Genomic DNA, 18,294 nt, shown 5'->3' with positions numbered 1-18,294 from the left:
TTGCCGGGCACGCAGTGAAAACGGTTGCTTGGGCTCGTGTGTTTTTTGCGCTGTGATTGCCATAAGTGAGCTAAAGCCTCGTCAAACGATCTAGTGCCTTGGAGTGCAATAGCCGCTCTTGGAGGGGATGAAGAGAAAGGGGGGTGTAGATTGACATCTACAGCCGCTGTGGTCAGATGCAAGTGAAGTGTGCAGTTTGAGAACAGACTGGTTTGCTTCGGTTGCACGGGTGGGAAAAGCAGGAATAGGACTTGTTTGGGGTTGTGGTTTTTTTTTTTGGTGGTTGTGTTTTTCATTCCTTCACTGCGCTGAAGAGATGCTGCCGTTTACTTTTTTTTATGTGTTGGAAAAAAGCGTATGTATGATAGTAAGGTTGTTCCCTTACTCCCTGAATCTCCAATGCCCTTTAAAACCAAGGGTATCTTGCCCTGAAAAATCAGGCCCTAGGGTCACTTTGTTTTTGTTTCTTCTGTAGAGCTGGAATAGGGAGTGTCAATGGGGCAGACTGGTGGAATAAGATAGAAGCTGCTTGAGTTTCCACTGTGTTCTTGGAAGTACTGTCATTTCTGCCCTGGAACATATTATCCTGCGTTTTACAACGAGCATGCATGATGATATATATATATAGATCCATTTGTTTATATTGTTCCTTGTGTAACCAAACAACTGTTAGCATTGTGAAATGGATTGCTTCATTTTACATCAGTTTATCAGTGCTGACCCAGGAGAGGCCACAGCTGAAGTCAGTGCTCTTGGGCAGAGTACTACTGGAGAGATTACATTGGTACTGTAAACTCCTGGTTACTGGACTTTGCTTGTGTGTGCTCCTCTTACAGACATGAGATGTACTGAAGAGGGGTGGGGAGTGGGAGAAGAGGCTGTGGATATGTTCTATGCTGAGGGGCAACTATGTTTATGCTTAGATTGGACTTTTCAGTGTGGGAAAATTTAAATTGCTCCATCCTGGTAATGCCAGGGCAAAGTGACCTGACTTGAAGTTTATTAAATACCTAACTGAAGCAAGATCAAGTGAGATAAGAGTGATGGTTGTAGTGAAGTTTTTGCTTTTGTTTAGGAGCTATTTGAAAAAGACAGGATTTCTCCTGGCCTCAGCGAAGTTTCATACCTCTGCCACTCTTTTGCCTTAGCCATTGTGTTTCGTTATCCTCTTGCACAATCTGTATATTATGAGGGGGAGAAACCATCTGTGACTGAAACAGTAGTACAATGACGGATGTTTCAATCTGATAAAGCTACTCTGAATGAGACATGCTTTAGATAAAACAAAGGGTTGATTTCCCCTCCTTTCTAAATCACCCTTATTCCTATTCTGGGAGCTGCTAGATCAAATCACATGTTTACCATCTGCAAACAGTTGTATGTTTTTGCCCTTGAAGTACAGTAGTATAAGTTACCTTCACTTAAAACCTGGACTTTGCATATTTCAGTATTTTAATGCAATAATTTCTGTAATAATAAAAACCCAACCTATATATTTGCTTAACTGCTTTTGCTTGTAACTTTTTTTTCAGTACTACTTTTCAAGTCTTTGTCACATTTTCTGTGTTTTTTTGTTTGTTTGTTTGTTTTTTTTAATAACTTTTTACAACTTTTAGTTAAGCCAATGGACAAGGACAAGGCTGCTGTCTTAACTATGAGTTTTGGCTGCAGTACCACACTGGGGGTATGAATGGCTGCAGTGTATCTGCTGTATTTACAAGAATGCTCTCATAGGCTGGCAGAAGACTGTTGTTTGCCTTCCCAGTGCTGATTCAGGGTAAAATAACTCTGATCATCCTGCAGCTTGATGTGTACATGTAGACCTTTTCCCTCCTGGGGACCTAATGTAGCAGGAGAATAGGAAGCTATTATATTTACCACCATGTTTCCTGTGGAGTGGTATTAATAGTTGCGCAGTTGAGATAGTTTATGGTTTGATAAGGAGATTTGCTTTTAAATGTATTCCTATTTGTATCTTGAGTTACAAAAAGGAAATGGAAAACAATAAAAAACCAACCTACCACTCAGTTTGAATGGTTTAGCAGTTCTGCTGTGTCTAACTTAGATCAGCTGTTATTTTTGTAAGACAGGATCCTTTTCTATTTTGCTTTGCAGAACTGAGCTCATAATATTAATCTTCTCATGACCTTTTGAAGGAGATCAGACAAAAAGATCATAATGATAATTTCTATTTTTCACTTCTGATAGCTGGGAGGAACTGTTGAAAATACACTTGTTCCTTTGGCTGCCTGCTGCAAAGTGATGGGAATGATTTTTCTATTTCATAATTAGATCAGAAGTGCTTACAGCTCTTCTGTGTATGCAGGCAGTGGATACTGGAGTTGGCAGTGCTAGTATGAAATGGGTTTTCAAAGAGCTTGATTGTTTGCTGATGGTGCCATTTATGGTGGTGACACCATCAGTGTCCGCTCTTAGAGGCTGAAGGAAATGATGAAAAGCGAAAGTGAACAAGTGTGTCTAGTAGTCTTATTTATTGTGAAGAAAAAATTCTCATCAGATGATTCCAGTCTTGGCCAGACAATGTTATTTACCTCTTATAGCATCATTTCCATATTTTCATTCAAAGAGTAGCGAGTGGTGGCTGCTGCATTACATGTTATATTCCAGGTATCACTGCGGCAGTTTACAACTACATCCTGTTTGTTTAGTAGAAATTACTTACAATTGAAGAAATGAACTAAAGTTTATTGAATATAAGCTTTTCTACTGTATGATAGCCAAAGAATCATCTGAAATACTCATGAATGAAGGTGAGCCTTGGAGGTTGTCCTGAAAATTACAGATTCTAACTTATCAGTTTCTGGCATAACTTTTTACTACATATGGATGCTCGACTTGGTTTGCACTTCTCACTGCTTTGCTTGTGAGCAGCAAGGTTCCAAAGCTTTGGAATCTTTATACTCTTCCAATTGGAAATGTTACTGTCTGTTTTGTTTCTGGAGTATTGGGGTTATTTCCTGTTATCATGAAACTCCACACAGAACTGTGGTCTGTGAAAGCTATCACTGTGGTTCTTGGAAAAAGTTCCAGCTGACCTGCCTTCATCCCCACTGCAGCCTCTAGTAAATAGGTCATATGCAGCATAAGAATTGGATATTAATTGGATAATACCTGCAACTGTTGTACACATCCAGCCCTTGTGGAGGACTCTTATATGAAGCTAGTGAGGAACATGAAGATGAACTTAATAGATTGCTGCCTTAATATATTTTCTTATTGGCCCACCATAATCTGTTATGTGATCAGCTTCTGCCTATGCTTATTATCTCTGCTATTGTTGTTTACCATGCAGTCTGCTTCATGTTTTATTGCCAGTGAGGATCCATACAGAGGAGAACATGTGTGGATTTCTTCATGTTGCTGATATTAATCTCCTTTAATTATATATGTATATATATATAAACATATTTTATATATAATATTTTCTAATTTATATTATGTATTTCATACATATATAAAATATTTTTTACCCTTAAATTTCTCTGTAAGCAGTGTCTGCTAGGGGCAAATGCAGCAGAGTTGTCAAGAGTGATCATGTGCTGTCCCACCCACACTGGCTTTCCTGAAGCACTCGTTATGGCTTTTGGTGTGTCTTTTCTCAGCACATTACCCTTGAGCATCCTGTCCAGGTTTGGGTATGCTGATAACAAAGCCTTAATTTTGTCAAGCAGTGCAGACTCTTGAGTAGCCTCTTGCTGTTGCAGGTAGTTTGTATTCACAAGATCTGTCAGACCTATGCAGGCTGTTTGTGATAGAGTAGCAGAAGTAGTGAGGAAGCGAGGTTATCACTGATCATAGTCACAGAATGGTTTGGGTTGGAAAAGACCTTCAAAGATAATCTAATCTAACCCCCATGGCATGCACAAGGGCGTCTTTCAGATCAGGTTCCTCAAAGCCCCATGTAGCCTGACCTTGAACACTTCCAATGGCATGGGGGTCAAAATAGATGATCTTTGAATGTCCCCTTCCAAACCATTCTGATGAAGTCCCAACAGTTTTCAGGCAGGGCTGCCTGCCCACAGTGACTTTGCAGGGTGGTGTGGGTGAGCAAAGCCCACTCCCTGCCCAAATAACTCGTCCCTGGGACTTTAGCAATGCTAATGTCCACTTAGGAGGAAAATGTGTGTCGTTTAACTCTGATTTTTTATATATATATATATATATTTTTTTTAATGTTGCTACTTAAAGTAATAGTTTTCCCTTCATCACTATGCCTGTGTTAAGAAATACATCCATCCAGACAGAATGAGGGCAATGCTCTGTGACTTGTGTGGTCAGGCTTATGTCTCCAGTGCAGTCTTGTAACAGTGCAAATTCAAGCTATCAGCAGATTGTGTATATATATTTTAGCTTGTTTTTCTGAGAAAATAGACTATGTGCAGCTTTCTCTGAATGTCTGCCTTTTGCTCTTAGTAACTTTTAAACCTCTTGACCAATTCAAGTTGCATCTGTGAGTGGGGTAGAAGTTTATTCCAATAAACCTACAAGTTTCCTGGCATTAGGCAGCCTAGGCAGATGGAAGTATGCCTGCTGAAGGAGAGGTTGCAGTCTGAACTTTCCCTAAAACTTTGACACACATTCCTAGGAAACTGGATTTTACTGGCTCAGTTGCTTACGAATCAGCTTATATTGTGCTCTTATTTTTTGACCCTGTTTCAAATTAGACTGCTACTTCCTCTTTGGCTATTTTTGTAAAAGAATTTGAATATGCAGGAAGAGCAAGTGTTTAGTCTTCAGCCTCAAATAGCTTTGTAATACTGCAGAAAGTGCATGATGAGAAAGGAAAGGCTCATTTGATTCTTAAATGTTATATTCTAATACAGGATTTGAGTGTTCTGATTATGTGAATTTCCTTTTGTTAAAATAATTATTTAACTCTTTTTTATTATTATTTATTTTTCTTTTTCTTCTTCTTTTGCCTTCTAATAGCAATTCTGTAGACTCCCAGAAACTGTTAGGGTTCTTGTAATGGTCTTGTATGAAGTTTGTTCTCCAAATGGATCATATGACTTCATAGGGCATAAACTGAAACATAAACTTTCATATTTCTTGTCTGTATTTGTTTTACATGAACATATACTGTGTGACACTTTCAATTAGCTTATCAGTTTTGCACACAGATATCTGTTGAATATGTCTTATGTTCTGTTTGCTTCTTCATGCTGATTTGATTAATATTGTTCTATCATCTTTCTTCATGCTTAATATATATGTTGTCGGGCATTTGGAGCCTAAACAAAAAATACCTACATCAACTTGAGATTAATTTTGCATTACTCTTACCTTTGTGTACTGTCCATTTTTACTTTTGTGGAGAAAAATTCTGACCTCATGTACACATTGAGGATATGTGTAAAATGTGTTAAATTTGTTCAGAAGTGATCCATATTTAAATAAAAAAAAAAAAGAAAAGAAACTCAAGTCCTCCATTTTAAAGCTTTTAGTTTTTTCCTGATGGCATTTGTACTTCTGATATACGTCTTGGGGTTTTGGAAGGCTTGCAGTTGACATTTCTCTCTACTTTAAATTACTAGGTTATGCTTGTGTCAATTATTCCTTGCTAGTTGTGTGTGTAGCAAAGATGTAGTGACAACATCCACTAAGTTTCACTAACTGTAGCTGTAAAGCTGCAAGGGTAGGATAACCATGGTTGTGGCTGTAGAAGGCATGTACCAGCTCTGAGTAGCTATGGCTGCATGTTGCACCTTGAGGTTTAGTTTCAGCTGATCCTCAGGGCCAGCTGAGCCTGGACTTGCTCTTAAGACTCTGCTGGGGTCATAGCCTTTGTGCCTTGGGTAAGCTCCATTAAAGCAGTCCAGGCAACTCTTCATCTCACTGGGAGATGAAATCTGTAAAGGTTGTGAAGCACAACATGGTGGTGAACTTTGTAGTTGCCACATGTGTTGATGCCAACCAGTTCCTGAGGGTGCAGTGTGTATTCTCTCGTTTGCAGCTCTGAAGGCAGTTAAAGGTTTAAGTTCATGGATTCCCATCCATTCATACACACCTGCAGTGTATAAGCTTTTTCTCAAGGCTCCAAGCTAGTTTGTTTTTCTTTATCTTGTGATGTGACAGTCCCCAGCCCTGGGAAAGATTGTTAGGAGCATTTGTACTGTGCAAGGCTTGTGCTAACCTCTGTTGCAGACCCTGGCACCTGTCCATGCTGTTGTTGGCTCAGTATGTCAGTTTGCTTGTGCCCTGTACTTTGCATTGCTGTGGCTCTGAGGGCACCAGTCTCCTCAGTGTGAGTTAATCCTCCTCTCCGCTGCAGTTTCTCACCTCTGCTTCCTTCCTGAGCAAATGCCACTGGATCCTGGCTTGCATTGAATTGCTGACCTCATTGGGCATCAGCTGCTGTGGTGGTCAGAATATGTTACCTTTCATATTTACCTCCTTTCTTCCATAATGTGATATCCCATTGAAGCAGCAGCATCAGCCACATGCTTTGTGTGGATTTATGTCTGAAAATTCTCAAGTCTTTTACCAGTGACTGCTACTGAAGGTGAAACTTACAGTTCTTGCTTATTTTACTGTCCCTTTTACATCACCAAAGAGACATTACGAGGGTGATACCCCACTTCTCTCATATTTTGTTCCAGGTTGACATTACTTTTGAAAAGAATCTCACTTCAGAGGGAGAAGCAATATAGTTCTAACTCCACGTTAGATATTGAGCTTAAAATCAAGTTATGCAAATCCTTAAACAACTCATAAATCCAAAGAGTGTGATAGTCTTTTTAGCAAACTGTCAGTTACAGCTAAATATTTTCACCAGTTACTTCACATTTCCATTAGCTCCTTAAACAGCTGAAGATCACAGATTTGAATGAAATATGTTTATGGCTGTGTTCCCCACCTTTCAAATTAGACTACTGCTATGAAACTTTATTACAGTGACATTATAGTAAAGGTGTGTTCAGGGGCTGCTCTTCCTTGGGAAAATCACCCTTTTGTTTTCTCTTGTTTGAGAAGTTCGCATGGGTTTTGTTTCCCTTTCCTTCACAGTTCTACTGTACTGGTCTCCAGGCCTGTCCTTGTTACTTTTGTTACTGGGAATTGTTACTTTTGGATGGAATGATACAACATGACTGCCAATGTAAGGAAGAGTCAAACCATTCTGTCATCTCATTGTGCTAATAATAGCAATGTACCATTTTTCTGACAGGCAACACTGCTGTTAGTGGCAGCTTCAGGAGGGATCACTGGAAGGGCAGTAGGGTCATTCAGGATCTTGGGTTTTTTCCTTTCACCTTAGTATCTTTTCTCATACAGCCTAACTTCTCACCCCTTGAGACTGAAACATCATTTTATTTGAAACAACTGTTTCTCACTCTGGTATCAACTAATTTGGATCTTGAACTGTGGAAGAAGGATGAAGATGGTGCTATTTTTTGGAAGACAATAGAAACTCCTCACAATTCCCCCACTCCCCCCCAAAAAAAACCCAACCAACCAACCATCAAACAAAAAAAACCCCACAAAACAACCAGTCTTTGTACTACCTTGGAGAGAGTGTTACTAAAATTTTGACTTGGAGAGTGCCAGGGTAAAACAATCCATGGGAAGGCACATCAGAATGTCTTATCAAAGTCACCTCAACTAACATGAAAAATCCACTTTTCTCAATACCAAGAGAGCTTTCATATGGTTCCCTGAACATGGGTGACATGGGAATTGGACAGCCCTACTCGTTATTGAGGTTTCGAAGAATTCATAGTATCTGCACTTTGATATGAGGAGAAAAAAAAAAGGAAGAAATCTTTATGATCAAAGAAATTTAAGGAGAGTAGTCTTAAATGAAAGATAGTAGAAATCTGCCAGTTTATGATAAGGTCTAGATCTTTCCTAGTTTAGAGACTTCTGATAAATGCCTTATGAACTTTGGCATTTTTTTCTTTAATGTTTCCTTAAGATGAGAAGTTAATTGGTGGTGTGTGAGTCTAAAGTAAGAAAGAAAATGACCTGTAAGTAAAGTACAACTTTATTGCTTCAGAAACAACAGCAGCCCTATCTTTACCCTGTGTAGCTGCCTGCATTATGCTAAGGACTGTGTAAAACTGCTAGCAAGTCAAAATAGCCCGTTTCTTCACATAGGCTGTTTCCCCTTTGGGAGGGAAAGGGGAAAACAAGCACAGAATAAGGTTGGAGGGAAGTCAGTGTTTGAGTGAACAGAGCAGCTTAAAGAACCTATTGATAACTACATGAAGCTAAAAGCGAGCAGCCTGCTTCTAAACAGGTATTTGGAGATGGTGATTTGGAAGATGGGAGTGGTCTGTGCTCTTGGAAGTTGCTGAAAGTCTGTAGGAGGTTAGTATCCAACCATCAGCAAGTAGGTCTTTGAAGAAGCATGTGGGAAATGCTCTTAGTGGAAGCTGTAGACCTGAACTCAGGTGTTTTGTGTTAGGGAAAGCCTTTGTGCCTGCTCTCCAAATGTTCCAGTGCTTGAGTGGGAAGAGATCAGAGGTTCCTCCCTGAGATCCCTCTTGGACATTCATCAGAGCTTTGATTATTTTCATTCAGTGAAAATATGTATAGCTCGATAGTGGTAAGTGCTGTAACATGACAATAAGAAATAATTTGAAAGACTTGTTTGTATTTAGTATAGAAATCTTAATTTTGAATGCATCAGATATAAGCACATACTGTTTTGATGCATTTATAAAAGCTCAAGAGGGCTTAATGATAACAGTATCTTCTGTGTTGCATTGTTACATGGTTATAGAGTCAAAGTACCAAATTGACTTTCTCTTTAATTGAAGTGGTTCCTGACATTTAAAACTAATATATGCCTACAGTGATAGGAAATCTGCAGGGATCAGAAGAGATTTTCTGATTTCCCTGAGAACTTTTTTCTGAATATGCAATTCTCATTTCTCTAAAGCAACCATTATTTTTCATAATAAAAGAAATTTTTTTTTTATTTTTTTTTTTTTAATTTCATTCCTACTCAGCAGTGGTTCAGTACACTGAAACAAGGGAATAGTAATATTTTTAAATAGGGATGCTTTGTATGAATTATTTCAAAAATTATGTGCTGCTTTTGAATATTGATATTTCCTATGATTTTAAAAGTTAAGTAACATAATGGATCTGCAAAGAAAACAAGATTTGAGTTCCTCAGAAAGGGATAATTGTAAATATAGTGATTTTCCTGTAATGCAGTATGCTTTGGCAGATGTCACCTATTCTGGTGAAGTACCATATATGGAAAAAACATGCAAATGCAAAAAGTTACTTCAGGGTAATCTGTCCCAAAATGAACCAGAGCATTGGACATCTGATGGTACATCTTAAAAGTGTATAAACTCTTAGAATATAAAGATGTGGTATGTCTGAACTGGTGGTATGTAACTGAGTGAGCAGTACTGTATGATGGGAAAGACGTGAGTTATTTGAGAACCTTCTTAGAGGATTGCCTAGTGTTAACCATGGAGGCAGCCATGATGAATGGGGGCCTTTGACTACTGTGGTGTTATGGCATTGCATGCCATGATATAAATAAGTACACAGAGAAGGGGCTGTGTACCATCCATACAGAGCTATACTTTTCCTCTGGATAGTCCTTGTTTGGATCATTCGCATCTTTTCCGTGCTATCCCTCTATTCTATGTGTATTGGGGAGCATTGGGTGGCTGTCTTGGTTTTAAAGCTACATTGGAAACTTTAGGCAGAAAAAATGAATATAACTCACATATTTTAATTCCCTTTTTCATCAAAGAACTGTAGTCCTCTCTTAACACATACAATGCCTTTGGTAAATGTGCTGATACAACACAAGACATGGGAAGAGCCTTGACAGTCACTGTCCAGCTCTAATCCAACAGGCATAGAGAGAGTACTCCCATAAAGACTGGGGACTACAGGGAGTGGATGCTTTGGGATAATGCCATTATATCAATTTCTTCTTGCTTCCTATTTACCTTTGTTTTGGCTGTACAGCTCACTGCTAGTCAGCTGTGACCAAACCATTGCCCAATCTGTCCATCTGGCTATAGACTACACAAAATACATTTGTAACTCTGCTACCCTGTGTAATTCTGTTGCATGTTGTGTGGATATTTTGTGGCCTCAAAAGAGTTGCTCTGTGTGTTTCTCTTCACCTGATGAGTCTCCTGTGTCAAGGGCGAATGTAGGCTCTTTGGGACTGCGGATATGTGAACCTGGGACATTTAAAATTAAAATTTCCTTAATAAATATAAAGTTTTAATAAACCAACCAATAAAAAAAAACAAAAAAAGACCAACAAAAAAACAAACCCAACAAACACAAACCCACACACTAAACAAAAAGTGTGAAAAAAAGCCCTCAAAAACCCAACAAAACCCAAGAAACACAAACCTACAACAAACTGAAATCCATCACCTTTTCTCCAGTGAAATACTTCGTGTGTTTCAAAGTATCTGAGATGAGCAGCAACTTCTCAGGGCTCCTTGTGATTGACTGTTAAAATGAGGTCAGGTTAAATCTGTGTGAATTCTAGGTCATGCTAAACCTGCCATTGGACTCTTGTTTAATTTCTGTAGTACCTCAAGTGAGGAATGGATTTATGTTCTCATATGTTTCTGAGAAATTGATAGAAAATTTCCAAAATTCAGACTTACATTGCACTTCTATCCAAATCATAGTCAAATTATTTTGATATTTCTCCTTAAAAAAATAGACTAGCAAGCCATATAGAAAAAGCATTTTTTCCCTATGGAGTATTAAGACCATTTAAAGTAATGTGATATGCCTACATCTCCCTTTTTATAAGAATCATACAATATTTTGTCTACTGCATTTGAAGATCATCTGGAAAGATTACAAAACTTTCTTCAGTAAGATAAATATGAAATGCTGATTTCATTATGTTAACGGTAGGTTTTAAATGTTTGTTATTCATTGGAAGGAAAAATAAATACAGGGAAGACATTTTCCATTCCAACTTTTTAATGAGCAGTGTGTGTGTATGGGGAGCTTCCTTCTCATGAAAGCTTAATTGTGTGTGCTTTTCTATTGCATGCATTATAGTAAACCTGGTAGTTAAACCCAAGATAAGACCACCTCTTCTTACAAATCCAGAATGACAAGGCTTCTTCTGAAGGTGCATCCAGGAGTTAGTAGAGTAGTAATAGCTGTCAAGTTCAAAGCAAAGCTAATAATTCAATCTTCTGGCCTACCATGTGTTTTTCCTGTTTTCAGGAACCAGCATCTCCTCTGTTAGTATGAATAGTTATGTTAAAATACCTTTTATCGCTGTGCTTTGAGCCTTTCTGTTTTCATGAAATTGTGTAGCTGCTTTCGTAAAAAGCCTTTAAAGAGTTTCCCACATCTGATTCGATATAAAACAACTTATTGTCATGAACCAGCCAGATAAATAACCATTCAGCTGTGGTAGCCTAAGTAACGCTTGCCAAGAGAAAATGATGTGGGATATGTAAACCATAGGGAAGGACTGTGGCAGCTGGGTACCTTCAGACTCTGCTCTAGGGAGTCCATTGGAATTTCACCTCCTGGCTTGAATGGCTGCAGAGTTAGGCTGGCAGTGAACAGCAAGGAGCTTTGCCCAAAGCTTTTATTGTGCCTCTCTTTTCACTGGATAGCATACTTGAGTTCTGCTTAAATGTTTCAGGATGTAATCTCCCTGGCACAGGGATCACAGGACTTTGGTTTGGTTGTGGCATGTAAATACCTTGCACAGCAGAATTTTCCTTTGAGTGTATTGTGTCCTTGGTTTCTGAGAGAGCTGTCATTGCTGAAGGATTTCATCTTTCACCCTGCAATCCCTCTTTCTGTAGAGGTGATGGTGTAGGACTGTATGAAGTGTAGCCCTCTGACAAGGGTAAGGATGCTGGTGAGGAGATGGTGTTTTGCATAATCACATATTGTCACCACCATAAGTAAAGGTGGGAATCTAAAGCTGAAACTCTTTCTTAGGTATGCAACCTGTCAAACTTCATCCTTGTTCCTATGTGTCCTTTAGCTTTTGTCCTTGGACCCTGTGGCTATCTGGCTGTGAGCTGCATCATCAGCTCTGACAGGATGAAGCAGAGAGAGATGAGTTTCACGGCCATTCATGCCTCCTAGCTACTCTTGGCTGACACAAAAAGCAGATGAACCATGGGCTGTCATGCAAATATAGAGCAGATCCCACAGCCTTTCCTTCAGCATCTGTCACTGATGCTGTGCTAAGCCTGACACAGGTTTGCTAATTCTGCCTGTCAGCTTGTGGCTCTGTGCAATAGACATTCAGTGTCAGGAAAACGATTACAGCACAGCGGCAAAAGCATGCCAGGTGAATGGAGCAGCAGCTGACTGCAAAATATAAACAAGTAGATGCCTGTAGGAAATAAACTGGGAATCAAGATGCTCCAGAACTGGGCCTGGACAAGACACCATGTAGCAGGTTCATTTGTAAGACAGAAGCTTAAAATAAAAAAAAGCTGATTATGCTGTTTACCAGTCTGTCACTTCCAGATTTTAGTAAGTAAATAGACACAGAGAATTTCTTTCGTTTTGATGAGTAAAACCAAAGGTAGGTGTGCAGGGTGTGGCTGAATGCAGACAGTTTTCTCAGTAACAAGTGTTCTAGATATCCCTAGGGTGGGAGATTTTCCATTCTGGAAAGCGGCAACCCTGCATAAATACAAGGGATCAGGCTGAATACAGAACTTTAAGTTAAAAATGCACTTTTGAAGGGAGAAAAGAGGGCTAATTTAATCCTTTGCTGATGGAATTTATGAAAGAAACATTTTGCACAGCATTAATAACAGTAATACCCAAATTCTAGCTTTCAAGCCTTTAAAAGGTTTTTTGAAAACCTGCAGGAGGTATAAAAAAGAGCCACAAGAGTTATTAATGGTGAAAAATTCCTGATGGTGATTTCATGTGGAAAGGGTGGGGTATGAGCAGATTTTTTTTTTTTTTTATTTTCCTGCATTTGCTTTATTTGTTATTATTGGATCCTTGTCCAGATAATTTTAGGACAGACTCAATCTCATCCAAAGACACATGTCTAAAACAGGTCAGATGGATTGATCTCTCAGGTACATCTCTGAGATGGATTGTTCTGTTGGTGATGAAGAGCAAAGTCACAAGCTGATTTCAAGTAGGCAGCTGTCTCTTAAACACTGGTAGAAAATAGTCAAGAGAAAACAGGCTGAGAAGATTATTAAAATTATGGGGAAGGATTTTTTTTTTTTTTAGTTTTTTCTTGCAGTTAAAAAAAAAAAAGGTTAAAATGGCAAGGCAGCATGAGAGATGATCATTACTTATGCCCCTTCAGAAATACTTGTCAAACTTTCTTGGTTGAAGCCCAAGGAAGGAGGAAGATCTTGAGTGCCTGAATAAGCATTTTAGCTGTCTGACAGATCAGAAGGAAATGATTGAATTTTATGTATATTATGCATTTGTTCTACAGAACTTAAATGTGCAGGCTCTTGTTGAATGTAATGGTCAGTCTGCAGGCTGTCAGGATGCTGGCTAATCAAGGTAGAGCCCCTTGGGAAAGCCTCGTGTGGGAGAGGAGATAAGAGGTTTGCCTGGCTCTGTGTAGAGCTTAACCTAGTAGCTGGATATCACCAAAGATATATTGGAGAAGAGGATTGAAATTTTCAGTTTGGGTAAAGAGAGAGAGACCTGGAATAGGTGGTCAGTCCCTTTGTAGAGAGTATAACTGGATTTCTGTGGCTTGAAGAGATTGCCCAGGAGTAAACAGGAGAGACAAATGCTGCTGATAAAAAGGGCATTATTTCCTCAGGATCCCTCCTGCCTTGAAAGATAGAAGTGGAAGAGAGGGCCTCAGGAAGGCAGTACTGGTGGAGCAGTTAGTGAAGTGCTCAGTAAAATGCTGGCAAGGGCAAGATTTTAAGAGGAAGAAAGAGGTCAGGAGATGCTGGAGTTGGATGGAGCTGATGCAATAACCTGAAGCACTAGCCAGGACAAGTTTCATACTAAGGAAGAAGGGCTGGCAGACGAGCTGGAAAACATCTGTGTCAGAGCTGTATGAAAGGACTTTGCAGGCAGCTTAAACACAAACTGTACTCCAACAGTATTAGAAGGGACTCAGCATGTTAGCTGCCTTCACAAGATACTGTCTAGTACTAAACTCTCTTTTACTTTCCTTTTCATTTGTTTTATTTTCTTCATTCTCACACTTAGAGAGGCATAACTGGAGCCAGGGGCTGAAAGTCTAAATGAAAAGGTGAATAGCTGCAGCTCTTCAAACCAGTGAATTGCCCTTCTCACCATTAGGGAAAGTGGAGTCCAGCCTAAGGCAGGCCATGTGCCCAGGCAGTATTTGTTAGCCATGTGCAAATTGCTTGTCTCACTTTCTGGGTACTTGGGAGATGGGTAGTAATTTGTGGTGTTCAGGTTAACAACTTATTGCATCCAATGGTCCTTCTGATTCTAAGCACCAGAAAGCTGTTTTCTTATTATGGTGTATCCGCTTGTAAAATGAAAATAGATTTTGTTGGTTACTTTTTTTTCCCTTGTAAAATGTCAAGAGAATATAGGAAGCGGGCAACAGCAACATCTTGTCAGATTTCCTGATTTTCAAGCAGGATCTGTGGCAAAGAAGCAAGTAGGAGGGTAAGGTTAAAAGTGAGCAAGATGTGCAAGAGGAGGGAACCTCTTTCTGGTGACAGAACTGTGGTTGATGGGTAGCTGAGAATGTTACATTGTATATATGTCTGAGCTTGCTCAAGTAAAGGTTGCCTGAGTAACTACTGTTTTTTGTTGTTTTTTTGTCTAGAAGCATGGTAGGTATTTTTTCCTTATCACATCCGTCTCTAAATGAATATCGGAGAGTGGAGGATGGGAATATTTCAGGAATTAAATGTTAATTTTTAAAAATTCTAAAGGTTAAGGCATGCTTCAATAATTACAAGTATTTTTAAGTAGCATGTTGTTAAACTTAGGGTGAATAAGGAAGACCAGAACCTTGTGTGTTTGGCTAGAAACTAATCTCAAGCTGCATTTTTTAGATTTGGTAATGAAAAGAGGGTATTATGTTAAAAATTTACATACTCAGTTTGAGGATACAGGTTTTCTGAATACTCATTGGAAAGGAACTCAGCTGATGACTTCTCTCTCAGAAGCAACACTGTCAGATTAATCTGAAAATGGAAAATAGCTTGAAGTCAAAGTAGGACTCTTGCCAATTGCTGTGTTCTGAATTCATAGGATCATGGAATTGTTTCAGTTGGAAAAGACCTTTAAGATCATCGAGTCCAATCATTAACACTGCCAAGTACACTACCAAATCATATTCCCAAGTTCCATGTCTACATCACCTCCAGGGATGGTGGCTCAATCACTTCCCTGGGCAGCCTGTTCCAATGAAAACATTTTTGGTGAAGAATTTTTTTCCTAATATCCAGTCTGAACATCCCCTGGTGCCACTTAAGATCATTTCATCTTGTCCTATCACTTGTTATTTGGGAGAAGAGACTAATGCTTCACTACAATCTCTGTTCAGGTAGATGTAGAGAACAGTAAGGTCCCCCCTGGGCTTCCTTTTCTCCAGACTAAACAGCCCCAGTTCCCTCAGACATGCTTTGTAAAACTCATGCTTTGGACCCTTCATCAGATTTATTGCTCTTCTTGGGACCTATTCCAGCATCTCAATGTCTTTCTTGTAGTGCAGGGCCTAAAACTGAGCACAGGATTCAACGTGGGACCTCACCAGTGCCGAGTACAGGGGGGTGATCACTGCCCTGGCCCTGCTGGCTGTGCTATTTCTGATACAGGCCAGGATGCTGTCGGCCTTCTTGGCTGCCTGGGCACAAGCTGGCACATGTTCAGCTGCCATCAGTCAGAATCCCCAGGTCGTTTAACACCAGCAGTTTTCCAGTCACTTTCTTTACTCAATGAACAGTACACCAGTCTAAGCCATGAGCAGCCAGTTTCTCCAGGAGAATGCTGTGGGAAATAGTGTCAGCAGCTTTACTGACATCTAGACAGGTAATATTTGCAGCCTTTCCCTCATCCACTAAGAAAGAAAACAAACAAACAAACAACAACAAAAAACCTCTTGTGTAATGGGATTCATTTTCCTAAGCTGATAAATTCAAACTGAGGCAGTAAATGCAGAGAGTAGAAAGGGTTGAGAGGCAAATTTTGCCTGTCTTCACTAAGGCTGGTTGTCACATCACACAGCTTTAAAAGCTCGTTGGCAGAATGGAGCTGTTAGTTCCGGTTTTAAACAGTCAATCTAAATGAAGCCTGACCCTTATTTTTTGTCTTTCAGGCTTGTCTAACACTACCTTGAGCCAAATTCCTAGACTGGTTGGTGGTTTCTCATGGGATCCCTGTGACTGACAAAGGAGAGATTGTTGTGGTAGGAGTTTGCCTTGACTGTCTTAACAACACTTGGCCTGGGCACAGACAGATGTAGTTTCCAACACAGCCACTTTTTTTGTAGGGCTCTTATGCAAACAGGAGCTGTGGAAAAAGAAGAAAGTGCCTGAGAGATGGCTTTTATAGTCTTTGGAACTGCTATTGTGTTACCCCATAAAAATCTAAACCACATAGCCCAAGCTACTACGGAGGATGGAATTTGTCAGAGTTTGCTTTTAATTGTGGAGTTCTAGAATGAAAAGGATTGGTTCATTTGCCAATTAAATGTAGGAAGAAACCCAGAATGTGCATTCTAGTGAACTTTTTAGTGAAATCCAAGGCACAGAGAGAGACTTGTTTGGTTTTGTGTAATTCAGTTACTGTCTTCAAAGCACAGTTTTATAGTACAACCTAAAATGGGTTCACAAGGCTTTTATTTTTATATCTTTATATAAAATAAATATATAATATGTACCTTTATATCTTTATATAATATGTATCTTTATATATCTAACAGGGCCTGTTTTGCTTTCATATATGGTCCTTGGTTTAATAGTATAATGTCCCACAATTTGCAATTTTAAACAGCAGCAAATTGATACTTCAGATAAGGAAGATAATAAAAAGGTGATTTCCTTTTTTGAGATGGCTACATATCTATATATACTCTATAGCTAATTGTTGATATATTTGATAGTTGTGTTTCCAATCAGTCAAAAACAAGTAGCACATATTTATCTTGTTTTCCAGAAGGCAGTAAAATATCTGCTTAAATAATTAAAGTCCCATCAGCTTATCTATTTGTGGTTTGGAAAAGATCATCCTGTAGATATGACTAGAGCTGGAAGTGCTGCATTATACTTATGCTAATATATAGCTATATGCAGAAATAATGACATCTTTAGATTCTTCATTTGCTTTAGCTCATAGTTTCCTGTTGGTTGCTTTCCATTTTCCCAGCCAGTGCCACTTTCGCACGCATACTTCTTCTGGAAATAGTATTGAAAACACAGACTGGCAGACTCCTTTTTTTTTTTTTTTTTTTTTTTTTTTTTTTAAATCTTTTCGCTAAAGCTCATGTTCTTGGCTTAATTATCAAAGTGTAATGATTTTGCTTGACTTTTTCTGATCACAGGAAAAACCTCTTGTGAAGAAAACATAATCATGCCCTCGTTGGCTTGAATTTCAGCATTGAGATTTTAATGTAAGAAGCTGTATGCTCGGCTTCAGTAACATGTCTTACTGTAAAGTACTGTTTAATTATAAAGCTTGTTGAAATATTTTTTCATGTTTTTTTTTTCCTGCTCACTTTCTTTGCACTCAGTGAAATATTTTTTTTTTGGTAACATCTTTTTTTTTTGCTAGGAGAAACACAAAATGGGGAGAAAAGGAAGAGAGGAAATTTAGTACCAAAATATCCAATATTGTTTTCCATATCTCTTGTTTAAAAAGCAAGGTTCAAAAAATTTACAGTTTCATTGCTTTCTTTTAATTTTGACTAGTTGATTTAAAATTTAGAGAATGGAAAGGATTTCTGGGGTCCCTCACACTTTGAACTGTAGGTAGTATAATTCCTTTAATAAATTTTCAACTTGCAAATAATCTGCATTTCTGCTCCCCCTACTTTTAGAAAGCTGTAATAGAAACATAAAATGCATCTCTGACTCTTCAGAACTTGAAGAAAGTTTCTATATAATACATGGACAGTGGCAAATTTATATGTTTGTTGTGGTCAGTGATGTCTTTTTAGCTTAAAGAATTTCTCTCCCTTTGTGTGATGTATATTAGCCTGCATCTTGTGCTTTCAGGGAGTGACCATATCTTTTATTGATCTCCATGTCCCTTAGCCTTCTTTGCTAAGATTAGCTTTCCATCCCTCTCCCTGAGAGTCCCAAGGCCTTCAAGCATAGTGGTCTCCCTCTGTGCCCATTCCCCACGATGTTATCTGCAGTG

General features: G+C 38.9%; 1 protein-coding gene across 1 annotated transcript in view; it reads left to right on the top strand.

Moving 5' to 3' along the window:
• RNF144A (ring finger protein 144A) overlaps nucleotides 1-18,294 on the top strand; it is a 66,547-nt gene that overhangs the window by 469 nt on the left and 47,784 nt on the right. The gene's annotated exons all lie outside the window — the stretch shown is intronic.

The sequence above is a fragment of the Melopsittacus undulatus genome, chromosome 3 (assembly GCF_012275295.1).
Source record: "Melopsittacus undulatus isolate bMelUnd1 chromosome 3, bMelUnd1.mat.Z, whole genome shotgun sequence".
NCBI classification, from domain to species: Eukaryota; Metazoa; Chordata; class Aves; order Psittaciformes; family Psittaculidae; genus Melopsittacus; species Melopsittacus undulatus.
The sequence above is the reverse complement of the archived record's forward strand: the minus strand, read 5'-3'. Positions and strand labels throughout refer to the sequence as shown.